This window comes from Empidonax traillii, unplaced genomic scaffold (genome assembly GCF_003031625.1).
Source record: "Empidonax traillii isolate 1590-97213 ecotype Southwest subspecies unplaced genomic scaffold, ASM303162v1 scaffold363:size828163, whole genome shotgun sequence".
Classification (NCBI taxonomy): domain Eukaryota; kingdom Metazoa; phylum Chordata; class Aves; order Passeriformes; family Tyrannidae; genus Empidonax; species Empidonax traillii.
Genome location: NW_020955556.1, coordinates 381,040 through 398,265, shown reverse-complemented (window position 1 = coordinate 398,265; position 17,226 = coordinate 381,040). Strand labels below are relative to the sequence as shown.

Genomic DNA, 17,226 nt, shown 5'->3' with positions numbered 1-17,226 from the left:
TTCAATCCGTTACTCGTCCCAGTCAAATTTCCAAGGCACTGCAGATGTGCCTCTTCATGTGGCTTCCTTCAAAAATACAGGAATCTTAACCTGGGAATCGTTTAGTGCTCGTTTCTTTGTGCAGCCTATGAGGTGTCTGGCACTCGAAACTGCCCCCGACTCCCCCAATCAATCGGCGGCTGCACCAATCCATTCCCCTCCCGGCAGTTTCCAAGGAAACCGGCGGAGATGCCGACATGGGCTGAATGCAGGGAGAGGAGGCACAAAACCGCTGCTGCAGTGCCTTTTTCAATACTTTGGATGGTAGATTATAAAATGCTAACAAACTAAATTAGTATTGACAGAACCTGCAGCAGAAAAGCAAAGCAGAATGAAAAGCGGGTGATGAAGCACTTCTGGCTGCAGGGATTCGGGACTGTCAGCTGCGTGTGGAGCCCTCCCCTCCCTGGTCAGCCATGGAAAATGAGAGCTGCAGCTCATTAACACAATGAAGACACCTCCCCTGCTTTGTCCCTGGAAATACTTTAGTCGATTTATATTTGTTTGTGGACTGCCTTTATCAGGAGGCACTATAACACACTGATTTTCACAATAGATTTATGCTAGAACTTCTAGTTGTTAGCCCCCCCAAAAAACCCCTCCAGACAAAAAAAGATCAATAGTACTTCAGAATGAAGGAGTCATCAAATTACTCAGTAGAAAAACTCTCCCTCCCCTCTCTTTTCTCATCCCAGCCTGGCATTCAAAGCAGAATATGCACAGGAAAAAGTGTTGGAATTTTTGTTTGGTTTTTCCCCCTTCATGCTGACACCAGAATTTCAGGTCCTAGTTTTTTTTTAAAATTAAAATATCTCAGAAAATCATGATCTTAGCAAACTGAATCTGAGAGCCAAACTGAGCTTCTATTACTGAAAGTTTCAAAGTTGGGCTTTAGGAGCACAGTGGCTCTGTGACAATAGCCCTGGGCATCGTACATACATATATTGGGACCTTTTTCAGTTGTTTTTATTAACAATAAAGGACTCATACCTGATAATGGGCTCTGGTACAGGAATGTTTTCCTCAGAGGCATCTTGTCACAGCTTCTCTAATAGTGAAGTTCTCCTGATCAGAGATTGTCAGAGGCATTTCCTAGTACAAAGCCACATAGTGGGCAGACATCACTTTCCCCAGAATCTGATATGATCCCGAGGCTTGATTTTTCTTGTGAATTCATCAAACCCTGAATCTTTGATCTCCAGAAAAGAGGAATGTTTTCTGCATCAGCAAAAAGCTTTGTCTACAAGGCTGCCTTCTCCAAAAAACCCCCAACCAACCCCACACTCAAAGCCAACAAACACCAAAGCAGAACCCCCCAGCCAACAGACACAAAGCAGACTGCAGTCCCTGCAAGGATCTCTCTGTGCTGCCCGACTATCTGGTCCTGCAGGGCAATTCTTCAGTGCCTCTCCCTGGTCATGTTGACAGGCCTTCACGGAGGTGTTTGATAGTCTTTTCTAAAGTGGGGAGTGACACAAGTTGTTTGATGACGCTTGTGGAACTGACTCTTCAGGCTCACAGATTGGCCTGAGTATTTTGAAATGTATTACAGACTCAAATGATTTGGATAATTGTAGCTGAACTGGTTAGGTTATTAAATGTAGCAACTGTGCAGTAATTGCTAAATATTTTTAAATGCAATAATACTTTTCACATATTGAAAAATTTAATGCTAGCACTCTCTAAGATAACCGAGTATGTAAGCATTACAGTAGATCAGAAGTTGGCAATCAAGTCTTAATTTTAATTACATGTACTTCCTATTAAATCTTACTGTAAGATAAAATGGTTTCAGAACATAACCCAAATTCATTTATATTCTACAACCCATGTGAAAAAATGAAATCAACAGTGAAATCAGCTTCCTACACTATTCAATAAACAGCTTTGTAAATAAAGTGAAGGCCCAGGTTTGAAAGCAAGGTGCAGGCAATGAGACTGCAATAATCTTTGTTTGCACATGCAGACAGGAGAATTACATGCTTAGCCATCTGTCTGCAGAAATAGCAGCTTTTATTCTTTGACTCAGAAAATAGTTTTGAAATTGTACCCTGAAACTTCATAGACTACAATAAAAAGTAAGATTTGTTTTTATAGTCCTCATACCATATAGTTGTAAACAAAAACAACATTTCTTGGAAATAGAAGGATGCGATGCTTCTAGCTTGCCCATTTGCTTTCCATCTTCCCATCTATTCAGACTGCATGGGGCGGGAGAAAGAATGTGTTTATTAAGAATTTGTATGAGAACAGATTGACCCAAATGTCTGTGACCAAAATAGATTATATTAGCTAGAATGGAGTGTGTTGCTTCCATGCAATCAGCAACAGCCTTATGAAAATGTCAACTCTTATATATACATTCTGATGCAGGATAAGTCAAACTCTTTTTCAGCTCTGTAAAATATGTACATTAGAAATACTGAGCTTTGTACTAAGAGCACAGAATATAACCCTCCTAGAAATCCTGCTCTTGCAATCAGGTTCTTTCAGTGCTGAGTCTTATTTATCACTCTAGTAGTTACCAAAATAAACTCCTCAGTTTCAGACAGTCCTTTCAAGTCCTGAACCATTCAGATTAGCAGACAGGCATTTGCCTCCATCAGTAGTGCCCTCTGATAGAGCAGACTGGAGCTCTCCATGTCTGGTCAGATCACCTGATGGGGAGGTCCAGCAGCTCATTCTTGTGGCTTTAGGACAGTGTAGAGTTGCCCTGTAGATTGCAAAGGACAGGAAAAGTCTTTTGCCCTGCAAAGCACTGCAGTGCTTCCATTGCATCTTCCAGATCAGAAGGAAACCCTGGGTACCAAAGACACCAGAACACCAAAGTCTATGAAGATGTTCAATCTGCAATGTGCTGCAACCTGCTCAAAGAAAGACGGTGCAATTTGCTGTATTCCACCTTAATGTTTTTCTTAACCATTTGCCATCTAGGTTTTTGGTTAAATGCATCCCTGTAAGGGCACATGGGAAAGAGAAAGGCCTATTTTAGTCTCAATAAGTTACAACTATTTCTCTTTTATCCAGAATCTTCTAATAATTAGCTAACACAAGAGCTGCAAGTGCTGCAAGTGCTGCAAGATCTGGGTTAGATAAAAAGTTACTGCAGAGTTGAGTGTCATCTTATTAATAGTCATCTCCAGAATGTTTCACAGTGCCACAGAATCATTTGGTAAACCAGTAAATGATCAATCAATTCATGTTAAAAAAACAGAAGAAACCAAATAAGAAGAGATTCTCTTTTGGGCCTAAGCACTCAGAAGCTGCTTACAGAGTGACCAGGGTCACTCCCTATTGCAGTGCAGCATGCAGATTCCCTTTCAGTAGACTCTCCTTCACTCTTTGTTTGCAATTGGTAAACCATTTACAACTCTTCATTTATGTGCAAGTGATCAATATATTATTATTTCTTCTAATAAAGCATTTTGCAAGTCACGACTCTCTTATCAGCTTCTGATTTATATATTTGTATGCAGGAAAAAACCCTGCTGGCTCACTTAGGAACTAGTCAGTGCTGTTGCTTTACGTGCTCACCCTTTACACCTTGCAGTTAGTTCAGCTACATCACTGAAGTTACTTGTTCTTACTTTCTTTTTCTGAATAGATTATCCCAAAGCCTATTGGGAAGAATCTAAGTACATATTGAGTCTACTCACCTGCTTGCAAATTTATGTGCTGCCTTTTCATTAATGATCTTGCAAACAGGATTTCCTTGCTGAAATGCAAGTACCAGCAAGCCATGGATAATGATCTGTGTTTTATATGAAATTATATCTAAAACTCCCTTAATGATTAAAAATAAAGAGACCTCTCTAGCCTGAAAATTCAATATTAAAGTGTTCACGCTAAGGCTATGAATTCCTGTTGTTTATAGGAATTGATTCGTTATAAGAATAGGCACTTAAAAAATGAATAGGTAGTATTGGCCTGAGACCACACCAGTACTCCTACTAATCTTATCCTCCAGTCCTGTCTTCCTTTTTCAGAGTGAAGGTTTGTATTTATGATGGAGCCAGGTATATACTGCACACAGATTTAACATATTCTGTGATGATTTTGGGGCCCTGTTCCATGCATTCAGTTGAATAATATCAAGCAAAACAAATAGTAACATCCACTGGGACTAGAAAAGAAAACCACTGTCCATTCTCCCTCAGTGTTCTGGCTTGTCAGTGGAACAGACTGTATGTGAAGGTGTTTCCCACTGCGTTGGTTTTATGAGTAATCTGCTAAATAAACCCACTCAATTGTTTGGATACTTGTTTTAGGGTAAAAACATTGCAGTGGGGGCTTTACTCCTCCCTAGTCCATACCGCTGTGGAAGCTTAATATACATATTATATAAAAACAAAACAAACCAAAACCAACCAAGCAAACAAAAAGCAAACACCAAGCACTAATTTATGTCTTCCACTCTGTAGGAGTTTGTTACTTAAAAAATACTCTCTCTACAGGAAATAGATATAGTTACTTTGATTTATGATTTTTTAATTTTATAAAATATTAGAATTGGTCTTCAGCCAGGAACATTTAATAGTTTAATTTCTGAAAGAGAGAAAAAGAGAAATGAGAAAAAGGAAAGCTGATGAAAATACTGCAGTTGTGGTTACATTTCTCTCAAAATTAATTACGTTAGTGAAAAGTTATGTGCACAGATGTGTCTAACAGGTCATGCTAACTAATGTCACAAGCAATTTTAATATCCCTGTTGAACAACAGTCTCCAAGGTTGAAATTCCTACTAATTTGAGGATTAGCCTTAAAAATGTATCTCTCTTTCAGTAGCAGAAAACAGAAGTCTGCCTGTAGCTTTAACAGTATTTTCAACTGCCTTTGGGCAGATATTTAAAGATGAAGAAGATACATATGGGATTTACAGAAGTGACTAAGTGAAATTCAGTGGGAAGTAGATACTGCTGTCTAAATTGCCTTTAAATAATTCTGTTAAACATCTGACTGTACCATCAAAGCACCTAAATAGAGCCTTCCTTAGGAAATGCTGCTCTTCTTCAGCACTGCTGGACAACGTGCCCAGCACTTACAGATCTGTTTGTTTGTTTGTTTGTTTGGAAATCATACCAACTTTGAGATGTTAAGAAGCAATGGGTTATTTGGAAATATTATTTGAAGTGACTAAAAAGTCCAGTGTCTTGCAACCCAGGAGCCATATCCCATTGAAGCCTCTCAAATTCAAACCCAGAATGTTCTCAGATTTTACTATATAGCCTTCATTGTACAAAATGAAGTTTTCATTTAACTTCACTACTTTTTAAAAAAATACCTTTTGCAATGATTTGATTACATTCATTTCATCATCACATTCTTGTGATCATGTTTTACCAAATGATGTCCTCAAGGGGAAAAATAGAAGAAAAAAGGAAGAGGTGACACTATCACAACACACATATCTGAGAGCAATTTACTTCTGGGTTTCTTAATTCAGATTCAATTTTAAAACTAATAAGTTATTTAGTTATCATTGGACTTGGGGTTTGTTTTTTTTTTTTTGAAAGAAGAGTATGTATTAGGGCATCTTTCTCATCAGGCTCTGCCCTGGCAGCTGTGACTGGCTGATGGGACACAGACAAGAATGGCTTCTGCATCCCTCCCTCCCTCCCTGCTGCCAGAGCTACATAACCATCACTGCCCTCGTTACTTCTCAGTGCAAAGTCTCTTTCAGCCCATAAAATGATACCGTAAATTGGAACAAAGTATGGGCATGTGCTCCTGTCAGACAGATTTGATGCAGCAGAACCTTTATTTTCCAGCAGTCCCCTTCACCCTGTGCTGTGGGACTGACCTGTGACCAATTACTTTGGGACTTTCTGTCTCCAGCCATGGAGGTCTTGTTTTAGAGCCCAAGGACTAAGGCTGAGATGAAAAGTGCTAAAGAGCCTCTGCTGTGTGTGGTCACTCAACAAGAGTGTCAAAAATATAATCAAGTGTGTTCCCCAGGAGGGTTTACAAGAGAGGTGAATCACTGAGCAATGAGGTGTGATTAACAAGCTCACTAATTCTGCATCAGCAATCCGGTTGATGGATACAAGAACTGGAACTGTAGTTCTGGAACTCTGGAACTGCAATTTTTGTTACATTCCAAGTCCTAAACATAATGGCAGGAGAACTACATGCACCAAACATCTGCAGCTTAACCTTTTTGCATTACTAAAGTAAGAAAACAGACCAGTAGGGGAAGCCTTACCTTATTTTTTCTAAGCAAATTTGGAGATTTTGTAATGATCAGAGAAATCCCATTGAAATCTTGAACAAAACCTTTTTAAGATTATGGAGTTGAGAATTCCAATTTAATTACTTTAGGGATAGTTTTTCATTGAGTTATGATTTATGAAACTTATCCCATGATAACAAATGTATTGATATTTTAATTGAAGTAAAAAGTCTTCAATGAGAAGAAACTTTCTTCTCTTATGCCAAAGTTTTTGGTAGATTTTGATGTGAACAGATGGTTAACTGGCATCTAAGAGATGAATGATATTTAAGTTTGATTTCCACATACAAATAACTGTAAACATTTAGGAAACCGTATTAATAATTTTTGAAGCCTGAAGGCACTCAAAATATTGCTGTTAGTCCCTAGGATATATGAAGACACAACAGTGCTCTAGATGTAAAAGTGAAAGGCTCCTGCAGTCAGGACTGTGTATCTCACACACAAAACAACCCAATTAGTTTTAGTTCCTTTAATGTATAGCATTATGTGCGCAATTTGGAGGGCAAAGTCATGAATTATCAAACAATAGATATTGATTACATTGATAAATAAATTTATGTACAATATTATTTACATTCCCACTTAACTATGCTGTAACTCAGGGGCTCAAGTTCAAGAAAGCTGTTTTGTCTGGTAAGAAAGCAGAAGGCTTTAAGCTTGTTTGCACTAAAAGGAAATAGGAAATTTTGGAATTGACTTCTAAATGGTATATAAAGGGTTAATCCATATTCTCAAAAGAGAAACACTTCTATGGCCTCCAAATCAGGCCATACCCTACTGAACTTTCTAACAACCTTATTTCCTGGAAAATTATTTGCATTATTGGGCTAATAAGTTTGCAAATGGGCTCCTCTACTACACTCTGTTGGAGATGAGAACCCTGAGAAAAGAAGGAATTTTTTAAATAGGTCTAAACTATTATTAATTGTCCAATTATTCATTCCATTGTGATTCAATATGGAAATGTTTCCTTTATTTGCAAGCTGAGTTGTTAGTCTGAATATACATGGCATTAAAAAAAGCACTAAAGATAACCTACAAGTACCTGTCTGGATTTCCTCTTTTCTCGCTCCCTCTCCTTAAGAATTTGGGATTAGACTCTCTATAGAACAGTAAACAGAAGAGGATTAACCTTATCACCTTGTGCATTACCTCAAAAAGAAAAGTAAGAATTAGATCACATATCAGATCCTACATTTTGGCTTGCCAATTACCCTTTCTGAAATTTAAAATTCAAAACCTCTAAAAGCTTTTTAAATACATTTTCCCTGCTTTCTTATAAAAACATATAGCTTGTAGGTTTTCTTATAAACCCCCAGAAAAGCTGTTGACAGATTTGCAAAAGTTACCTGTCACCTAATTATGGAACAATTTACCAATGCTGACCAGCACTTCTGAAGCACTTTGCTTCACCAGCTTCATACCTGCACTGAGTTTCCAAAGATACTGGGTCTAGAGCACTTTTCTGGAAGTAACTGAATGTTTTCTTAAAAAATCCCAACCAAACAGACCTTTTTTGCTTTTTGTGTGGATATTTTGAAGCAGAAGACAATTTTGTTAATTCTAGTGGTTATATTATTGAGTTCCAAACTAAAAGCAGTGCAAACATCCAATGCTTGCTCACTTATCCCAAGGAATTCCCTCTTGGTGAGATAGTCATTGCTTCAGGAATGAGGAGGAGGGAGATCTGTCAGGAGAGCTGGCCTGTGTTGCAAAGGTTTCTGAATTCTAAGCCTTCTTGCATAATGGAGGTCTTCTTTAAATAAAGTTAATCTGAATTGTCAAGTCTCTTTCTGCCCCATTAACGCAGTTTTAGAATTTAAAATCTTTCATTTCCCTCAAGAATAAAATTTCAGTGCCTAGACTGTATTTTCTGACAAAACTCAAATTTATCACTTGCAAGAACTAAGAAGAGCCCACAAGCTTGAGGTACTGAAGCTGAGAAAAATCAGTTTGTGCCTTGTCCTGCCATGGCAGGCCTGGGGACAGTCCCTGGAGGGCAGTGCCACCTCCTTCCCCCCAGCAGATGGAGACAGGAAAACAAGGCAGAGGCAAGGCACAACCTGCACTGTGTTCCGAGGGATCTGCATCTGCCAGAGCCGTGGCCACACCTGGAACACAAGTGTGTCGGTGCTGTGGTTTCTAAGAACACTTTCTGTCCCTCACAGCTCATTCCCTGGGAATGCTCTGGAACTGCACTGGGACCTGAACAAGGCTCGTTCTATCTACACTGTCAGTACTGCAGCCCAGTCCTCTCCCATGCCCTCTGCTACACTCTGGGACACAGACTGTTCTTATTCTCTGTTCAGAAACAGCCAACACTGACTGGGGAGGGATGTTCTTTGGGGCATTTCAGCCACCTCCCACAGATGGGAACATCCAGATGTGCCAGGTGCTTCACAGGGCTGGGGAGAAAGGTGGGGTTTCACTGATGTCAGGATGAACTTTTGATGCAGTACTTGAAGACTAAACCCAAATCACGCCTTTCCTCCCATTTTCCTTCCCAATTGCTACTCATTGAGAATATTTGAATTACTTTCTTTAGTCTCTGGTAAACAGTACTGATGCACTAATTTAAACATGAAGAAAACAGAACAAATACAAACTGCAAGAACAGAAATCTGAGCTAGATAAATAAAAGTAAAACTTCACTGGAAGATTAGTCAAAGATTGGAACAGACTATTCAAAAAGGCTGTCCATCCTTGGAAACACTCAAAACTGAGGTGATTTGAGCTTAGAGCAAATTGATTTGATGTTGAAACTGAATCCAACCTTTGAGTAGGGGACTAAAACAGATTACCACCAGAGGTTCCTTCTAACTAGAATTATTTTATGATTCTGTGAAAGTATGTTGCTTCTTTTCTCATCTCAGATACACCAAAAGACAAGGTAAAAATACCAAATTAGCAAAAGGAATAAGTAAAGCAATTATGTATTTTTAAAAGTTTTTTAGGACATAAGAGAAAATAATCAGAACAAAGAGGACCAAGACCTGAAGATATTTTATTAGGGAAGAAATGTTAGTATTTTTGTCTGTTGATCAAAAGTTACTTGTCAGTCAGTGATAACTGGGATTATTTGATAGTCTTTGGCTGCTGGAATTGACAGACATTCAACAATACTCCCACAGAAAGAATTTTTGACTGAAATTTAGCTGTTAAATCTGCCATTCATTTAAAAAAATATATCATTGAGGAAGGCTGGCATTTACTGTGAGGTATTTGATTAATAATTTTCAAGGCTTCATTAGATGAATGTTACCATGCCAATGAAGGCTGTCATACAGAAGCACCACAGGAGCCACTTGTATTAGGCACTGTAGAAACTGAGACTATCAACAGACTTCTGCAAGCTGAATAACCTAAATCAGTATGGCAAGACCATAAGAGAAAAGAAGGACAAGGAAGGCAGTATCATCATTACCCCTGAGGAAGAAAAGAAGAAGTTTTTTTGCAATGGGTTTTGATATTTGAATTTATGAAAGACAAAAAAATCCAGAACCACAGACATTTTGTGTGTCCCTCTCAGAGAGTTTTCCTGAGATATAGTGAATGCCCAGATAATAAGACATGGCAAGTGGCCACTCTGTCCAGAGCTGCTGTTGTAAGAACTGAAGCCTTATATCAGGTTTAGATCCTGCCTCTCTATTTAGGGGACAATGTGCCTGCTGAGGACTTGGCTCAAAAAAGCTTCCAAAGCCTACAGATGTTCCTCATGGGAAGAAGCCTGAGGTTCTCTGCAGCTGAGACAAAACTTTAAAATTCTCTCAGAATATTTATTTTAATAAAAAGATATGAAAAAGAAGGGTTTTTTTAATAAGCAGAAATTTTCCATCTGGCTATTGCTGTAATTTGTCCTTCATAACAAGTGTGGAATTTTATAGAAAATTGTACATAAAACCAAATTTTAGTAAGACCTGGGCTTTTAGGAGACTCCCATTTTCTTGTCAGCTGTCATTTTCTCATGAGGCAAGATTCATATATGCTAGTTCTTTCTCATGAATCAATGTATTTTCACTTATGTGAACTTAAACATATGTGTTTGTAGGTTCACATTTAATAATATTAAAATTACAATAGTACATGCAACCAAGGACACCACTAATAATTTCAGATTTTGGGGTAGCTAAGCTAAACCAGAAGGCTTCCAAGATGTAAAAGATGAGTGTGCAGAGAGACACTGTCATATAAAGGTGGATGGAACTCACTGGACACAATAAAAGGTGGAAAAAGTCAACAGCATCAGGTAATCTAAAGTTATTGCTGCAGCATTTTTCAAACACTGCTGTTAAAGTAAGTGCTACCTGGGAACAAGTTTAGAGTTTGGTGACAGACAGTTCTAGTCACATAAATTCTGCACAACAGGTTTATCCACTGATCATCAGTTTCCCCCACAGATCTCGAGGCATTTCAGAGGGAACCATTATCCTTCCCCCATAGACTTTAGGAGGCTGAATTTATGTGAGGGACTTAAGGCCACTATGACCCAACACACTGATTAAACTGTGAGGAACAGCATCTGTATCTTATTATCTACAACTGCAATGTTTGCATGCTTAAGATTCAATTAGAAATACCATTCCTGTCAGGAAGAAAGGGCTGACATGTCTAAATGAAAACGGCGTGCTTACAAAAGAATATAAGCATTAAGCATTTTCAAATGCTAGAAATTCTTTTGTGAGAAATGGAGAAAAGGTAGCTATACAAATTGGGGGAAACACATTGAAAGGATACATTAGAGCAAAGAGAAAAAAAAAAATCAGCATATTCACAGAAGCCTGCATGCAAAAAGGAGGACACTGATCTAGAAATAATTATACTGGGAAATAGGATAAAGAGGATAAAAATAGCTGCCATTAAACTGTTATTTTTCTTCCAGTTGTCCTATAACATAATGGTTTTTGTCCACTGCCTAAACTATTTTGTCTTTTATATTTTATGTATATTGGCATATATATGGAAAGATGGAAGAGCTGATTAAGATTATAGGTTTATATGGATCCATATAAATATATTACCTATTATATACAAGGACTAATAAACATAAGAAATAGTGAAGGAAATAGAAACTGTTTCAGTGAACAAATTACATACTTTCGGATGGATTTAATTTGATAGGTTATTTCACTATTATCAAGGTTGAATGAGGCTGTGGAAAGTAGAATTACAAATAGTGAAGCAGGAGGAGATGAATGTGCTGGGAACAGACAGGCACCATCCCATGAAACCATAGGTTTGATAGCAGGCATTCAGATAAACCTGCTAAACTGTGGCTTTGCTCGATGGCAAAATCCACTTCCGTGCCCCTGCTGCAACATTGCCAGTGCCAGGTGACACTGCCCAGCCTGGCACAGCAGCACGTTCCCGGTACACACCCCCATGTTAGTGGTGTTGCTGGAAGAGGCACAGTGCAAGTGCTGCCTTAGGCTCTCCGCGTGGGGAGTCTCAGCCAGCTCTTTCAGACACCCAGAACTCGGGAGCATCTCTGCTCACAGGAGTTCACTGCCAGCCCTCCGTGGGGCTCAGCAGAACCAAGGGCTCTGGCTTACACCTCTCCTTCCACGGCTCTGTACATCACAACCCACGTTCTGGATCAGATTTCATCATCCTTCTCTGGGTTTCTTTATTTGCAAGCTTCCAAACACATCTGTCCATTGTTTATGCCTCAGACAGCAAGCTCCTGTTCATAGCAAGGCATTTGAGATGTAAAAACAGCAAAGTCACTGCAAGTTTTATGTTCTCTGAGAGACTCAACAACTTTTGCTAGAAAAGAAATAAATGCAGCACCTTGGATGCAAATATATAGCGACTTGTTTGCAACATAAAAACCAGATTTTTTGCAGCAGAAGAAATTAATAGTTTAGTGCATAGATTTGATATTCTGAAATACTTGCAAACAGGTAAGAAAAAAATTGAGTATGAAGTACCTCAGAAGGAGATTCACAAAGACAGGCTACATTTTCCAAGACGTTTGGAAAGTTAATCTTTTACAGCACTGTGACTTTGATGGTGTTCAAGTGATGTAAAATAACAAGTGTGGTTCGATATTATTATGACTAATGTGTAGGTTAGGGGAATGTGAAGGCTGAGAGAGATAAAAAGCTGCTAACTCTGCAGGTAAAATCTGTGATAAACGTCATTTGTATTGTTTTCAGTATGTCAGAAAAGTTGAGAATAAAACATTTTTCTAAATCTTTTTACTAATACAGAGCACTAAATGTGCATCTTACTCCTTTCCATAACGCAAACATCTAATCCTTCCTAATAATGTCAAACTGCTGTTGAGAATGAACCTAATTAAGGAACACTTAACTGGCTTATCTCTATCTAAGCAGAGGCAAAGATTCAGGTGTCAGAAGGGGTGTTCTATGCAAGTGGGCCAAATACTCTCCCACATGGGAGGTTAAAGAAATTTCAATATTGTGAAATGAATAACCAAATAATCCAGCAGGAAATACTTTGAGAAATCTTATTTCCTTCCCCCCCCACACTCCTTTTTTTTTTCCCTGAGATGGCAAAGAAGCAGGGGAAACACTGATGGTTATAATTAGATGAAAATTATTTGCCACAATTAAAAGGACAATAAAAATTTTCATTTCAGATATTTATCTCAACAGATTTTGTATAAATGGTATGCAGTATTTAAAAGGTGGTTTAATTTGTGCCTGCCAAGCACTTCCACGAGGCTCCTGCTCACTGTTCAAGTACCAGCTAATAGCATATTCCTAAATGTACCAAAATACAAGCATAACCTTGGAACTCCTGCATTTAAATTATGGATTTCTATTATATAACCATTTGTGAGAGAATATATAAAACAAAGACAAATATAGATGAATTACTTTTTCTAAAGTGCTTAGGTGAGTATCTGCAGGGAAGTGACAAATCCAATCCCTGATCACAGGCAAGGAGTGGGAGCTATAGGGGATAACAGTGGTTATCAGTGCATTCCACAGTTGCTCCAGAGTGAAATAGTAATATGTTTAGTAGAATAAATCATATATTTAAGGCATTCAGGACCTAACATGTATTAATCTTATTCAGAGCTACTACAATAAATGAACACTTCTACATTAGTTTGTTAGGTAACATACAAGCCAAAAACCAGTGAACCATAAGATTCCAAGGGAAAAAATATGGATTCTCTAGTCATGTAAGAAATCATCCAGGTAATAAAGTGGTTTAAGTGACTGAGTAAGAGGCAAACAAGTTACTCCCACTCCCACTTCTGTTGTATTTCAGCCTTGTATAAAAGTACAGAAACAAAACCCACTGAATATTAAATAAGTTCTTTTTTTCACCTTCCCTCAGCTCTAAAATGAGTTGAAGGTTTTTAATCTTACTTTTGGAAGAAAAACCAAGTAGAGAAATATGTCAGAAATAAGTTTATAAGAAAATTCCCTTTATTCCAAAATTATGTGAAAGCAATTAAATTTAACCTTAAGTGTCTATAATAAAACAAACCTCATTAGGTAATAGTTGGTAAAGTCTCATTAAACACACATTTGAAAGTGGGTTTGTTCCTTTAGGCTGATTTCTAAATATGGACTCCTAAAGATATTTGCTCAAGGAAAGACTATTAACCAGCATATTACAACCTCTTAAATAATTTGTCTCATTTATGTATCTTGTGCAGTCTTGCAAATTTTTATCCAGACAGCTTTATCTTTATATCAAAGATAAATATATTGGATGTGTCTGTGCCCTGTCTGTACATCCTCACTGGTCTCCCACCTACAGGATTCAATAGAAACCCATTGAGCCACTATCACAAAACTAACAGAAAGCCAGCAGAGATTTCCTGGCCTTTTTTTCACTGTGCATTTGGACTTAGCATTCTCTCTAGGCAATGTAGAAAAGGACTGACCTCCAAAAAAAGCAGAACTCTTAAGAATCTGTGTTCACTGATTCTTCAAATATGAAGAAGGACGCCGGACTAGAAACCATCTCTCCTCAAACAGCTCCTGTTTCTTGAAAAGAAGGAATCACCCCCACCATTGCAATTATATAATCCCAGGCATTATTATTAGTTAACACTGTTGAACTCACTAAGCTTCACACCAGTTCAGGTGCAGTGAGTCTGTAGTTGCCAGGACCTCCTACCCCAGGTGCTGCTGCTGAAGAAGGGTTTCCTTCTCATTTGGAGCTTGTACCTTCCACCTGTGCTAGAAACACATCCAAACAATCACAGGACTGGTGTGTCCTGGGCTGACAGTCACATATGGAGAAACTTGCTCCTGCTAGGTTAGGACTTGGACACTTGCCAGTGCAGGTGAGATAGCAAAGTTTATGTAAGACTCAGAAAAACAGAGAATATGCAGTAGAACCTGCTACTCCCCTACTCTGTCTGTCCTGAAATAAAGGACGTTATTCCTGATAAATTAACATCAAGCCTCATTCTTTAGTTTTGAATGGCCTCAGCCTTTAGTTTTGAATGGCTCTGTAAAGATTACTTAAATTGAAATAATAATGGATGATTTACACCGAGTTAACATAACCTAGTGAATTAGTTTTTGTTTTCTGTATCTTAACTCCTGAGATATGAGAGAACATGCTCTTTTAGAACAGGTCTGTCTTTGAAACACTTCTGAAACATCATAAGAAAAACGGGAATCTGACTACATAGGTGAGATCATCTGGAGAGCCAGTAAGGTTTCAAAAAGTAAAGCATTCCTTCTTTTATTCACTTACAAAATGACTTGCTGTTGGTGATGGCGCTTAAAAAAAGGTGACTGAAACGTGCAGAAGGACATGATGACACAGCCTGTTAAACAGTATTGCTGTCACTCCCTGACTCCTACCCTCTGCAATTCAGAAGAGGGAACTATTGCTTCCCTCTGTCAGCTACTATTGCAAGGTGGCTGGAATGGCAGGTGGCAAAATTGCCAGCAAAAGAAAAGATCTTTCCGGTGCTGGGACAAGGGAGTTCTGTAGCTGATTCCTGTGTGGTTCCTACCAGGTTTGGTTTGTGGTGTTTCCCCTCTGTAGAGCCAGGAAGGAGCCTATTGGCTTCAGTTTGGTTTAGGCTATTTGTAGATGCCTCAATAAGCGTCTAGAGAGCCCTCAGCTTTCACAGAATGATTCACAAATGATTTCCCAGAAAGCTTTAATCCTTATGACACACATAGAAAGCACCGAGAAAAACAAGAAACCACACAGCCCTTGTATTGATTCATACACGTGATCTCAGCCAGTTCCATCTGTACTTTGAAATGGCATTTATATGCCTGCAGGTAGGTAGGAACAAGCACTAACAACTGAACAGCAGTCTGTCCTGTACCCTTCCAAAATGTTTAATAAAGAATTAGTTTCATTTTCTGCCCAGTAGATCTGCCCAAATCAAGCTTCTTTCCATTACTGATGTATTTGTGCTAGACTACACATAACAATCAAGCTGAGATTTGAAATGTTATGGTTTCTGACTGTTTGGACCTTTGATTTTCCTAGACATAAAAGCAAACTCGGGCTCAGTCTCCTGTGCATAAATGTTTGGGCCTTTAATATGAAAAATCAGGAATGTATGTTTGTATATGTCTTTGCAGGTGCATAACTCAAACTTCTGTGTATCCCTCAGAAAACCCTTTTCCCTGGGTACAGCTCTGTACAGAAAGGAAGGAGCAGGACAAAAGCATCTTTCCATAGTGTGTTCTCTCAGTTTGAGCTGCCTGTGCCAGCTGCCTGTGCTGCCAGGTACCAACAGGACAATCTGGGAGCAGATGACTCATCCCCACTTGGAATTCTCAGTGGCAGGGGGGAGCAGCACAGGCTGCAGTATGTGCACTCATTCCCCCTGAAGATTTTGGAAGGCAGAGGAAATACATTCAAAGGGTAAACAGTGTAACCACTGTCGTTTGAGAGAAAAATGAGCGTGAAGGAATAGCAATCTGGCATGCATTTCTTTTAGACAGAATTGTACAATGATAAAACTATTTTACTTATATTTCTGCCATATATCACCTACAAAATTAATGAATTCATTGGGAAATAAAGCAACTTAAAATAAAAAGCAAACAAACCCTTGAAATTAATTTTCTTTCCCACAAATTAAAGGCAGCTTTAAAAGTTTCTTTATGGTCCTTCAATCATTTAACTTCAAATATCAGAGACTCACGTGCAGTCTTGTAGCCTTTGCACCAAATTTGTCATGTTTCAACTGTAGCAACTTGCCACAGAAACTTCAGACTATTTTAATTTCAAAATTCCTTAGTTTCAAGAAGAAAACAAACACATTTTTCAAGAGGTTTTCAGCAGTTGCAAAACATCTAATTTTCAGCAATGGTATTCCTAAGTGATTGAGAAATATCATCTTTCATCCCAGTGCTAATGATATCCTACAAGGTGATAGAATTAACAGCTGGAAAGTGTAATCTTGCCACCACACTTCTCAATTTGCCATTCACTTATTTCCAGCCTGTTGTCCAGTTCATGCCACTTTCTCAGCAAATTTCCAAATTGTTTGTTTGCTTAAATGCCCAAAGCATATGTTGCTGACAAGCCTTTTATAAGGTAAACATTTTATTATTCTCATGGGAGCTTTGTCTCCCAAGAAACTTCTCTTCTTGTCTTTGTGATCACTATCCCTTTTTAAAGTTTGCTCAGATGTCTTACAAAGTTATGTTTTCCAGCTAATTTTCTCAGCTATGTTTATTTTCAAATTGTTTTGGTAACCACAGACTCATTAGAATTTGATGATTTGATCTTCTCTGATAGAGAAATTTGTGTATTTGATAGTGTGAACATTTCACTTCATAAATAGAAAACAAATACAAGAGTACACAACTCCTTAGCACAAAGAATTTGAAAACTGCTGAGAAAGGGAGTATCTCTCTCTCATTCTTGAAAGTTTCAAATCCACAGAAAGAAAACATTTCCTGAGAGTTCAAGGTAATTTAGATTTAACAGTCTGTCCAAAGCCTATTTGAGCTCATGAAACCATCTAGCTCTGTGACAGACAGT

The 17,226-nt window shown here is 38.3% G+C and overlaps 1 long non-coding RNA gene across 1 annotated transcript in view; it reads right to left on the bottom strand.

Annotated features, from left to right (window-relative positions):
- Nucleotides 1–14,220, bottom strand: part of LOC114061854 — a 31,897-nt gene extending 17,677 nt beyond the window's left edge. Inside the window, exons 1-2 of the long non-coding RNA XR_003572237.1 lie at nucleotides 14,138–14,220; nucleotides 4,511–4,584 (exon numbers count right to left, since the gene is read on the bottom strand). This is a non-coding gene — a long non-coding RNA (uncharacterized LOC114061854). The remainder of the gene's footprint in view (nucleotides 1–4,510; nucleotides 4,585–14,137) is intronic.
- Between the last annotated feature and the right edge of the window lie 3,006 nt (nucleotides 14,221–17,226).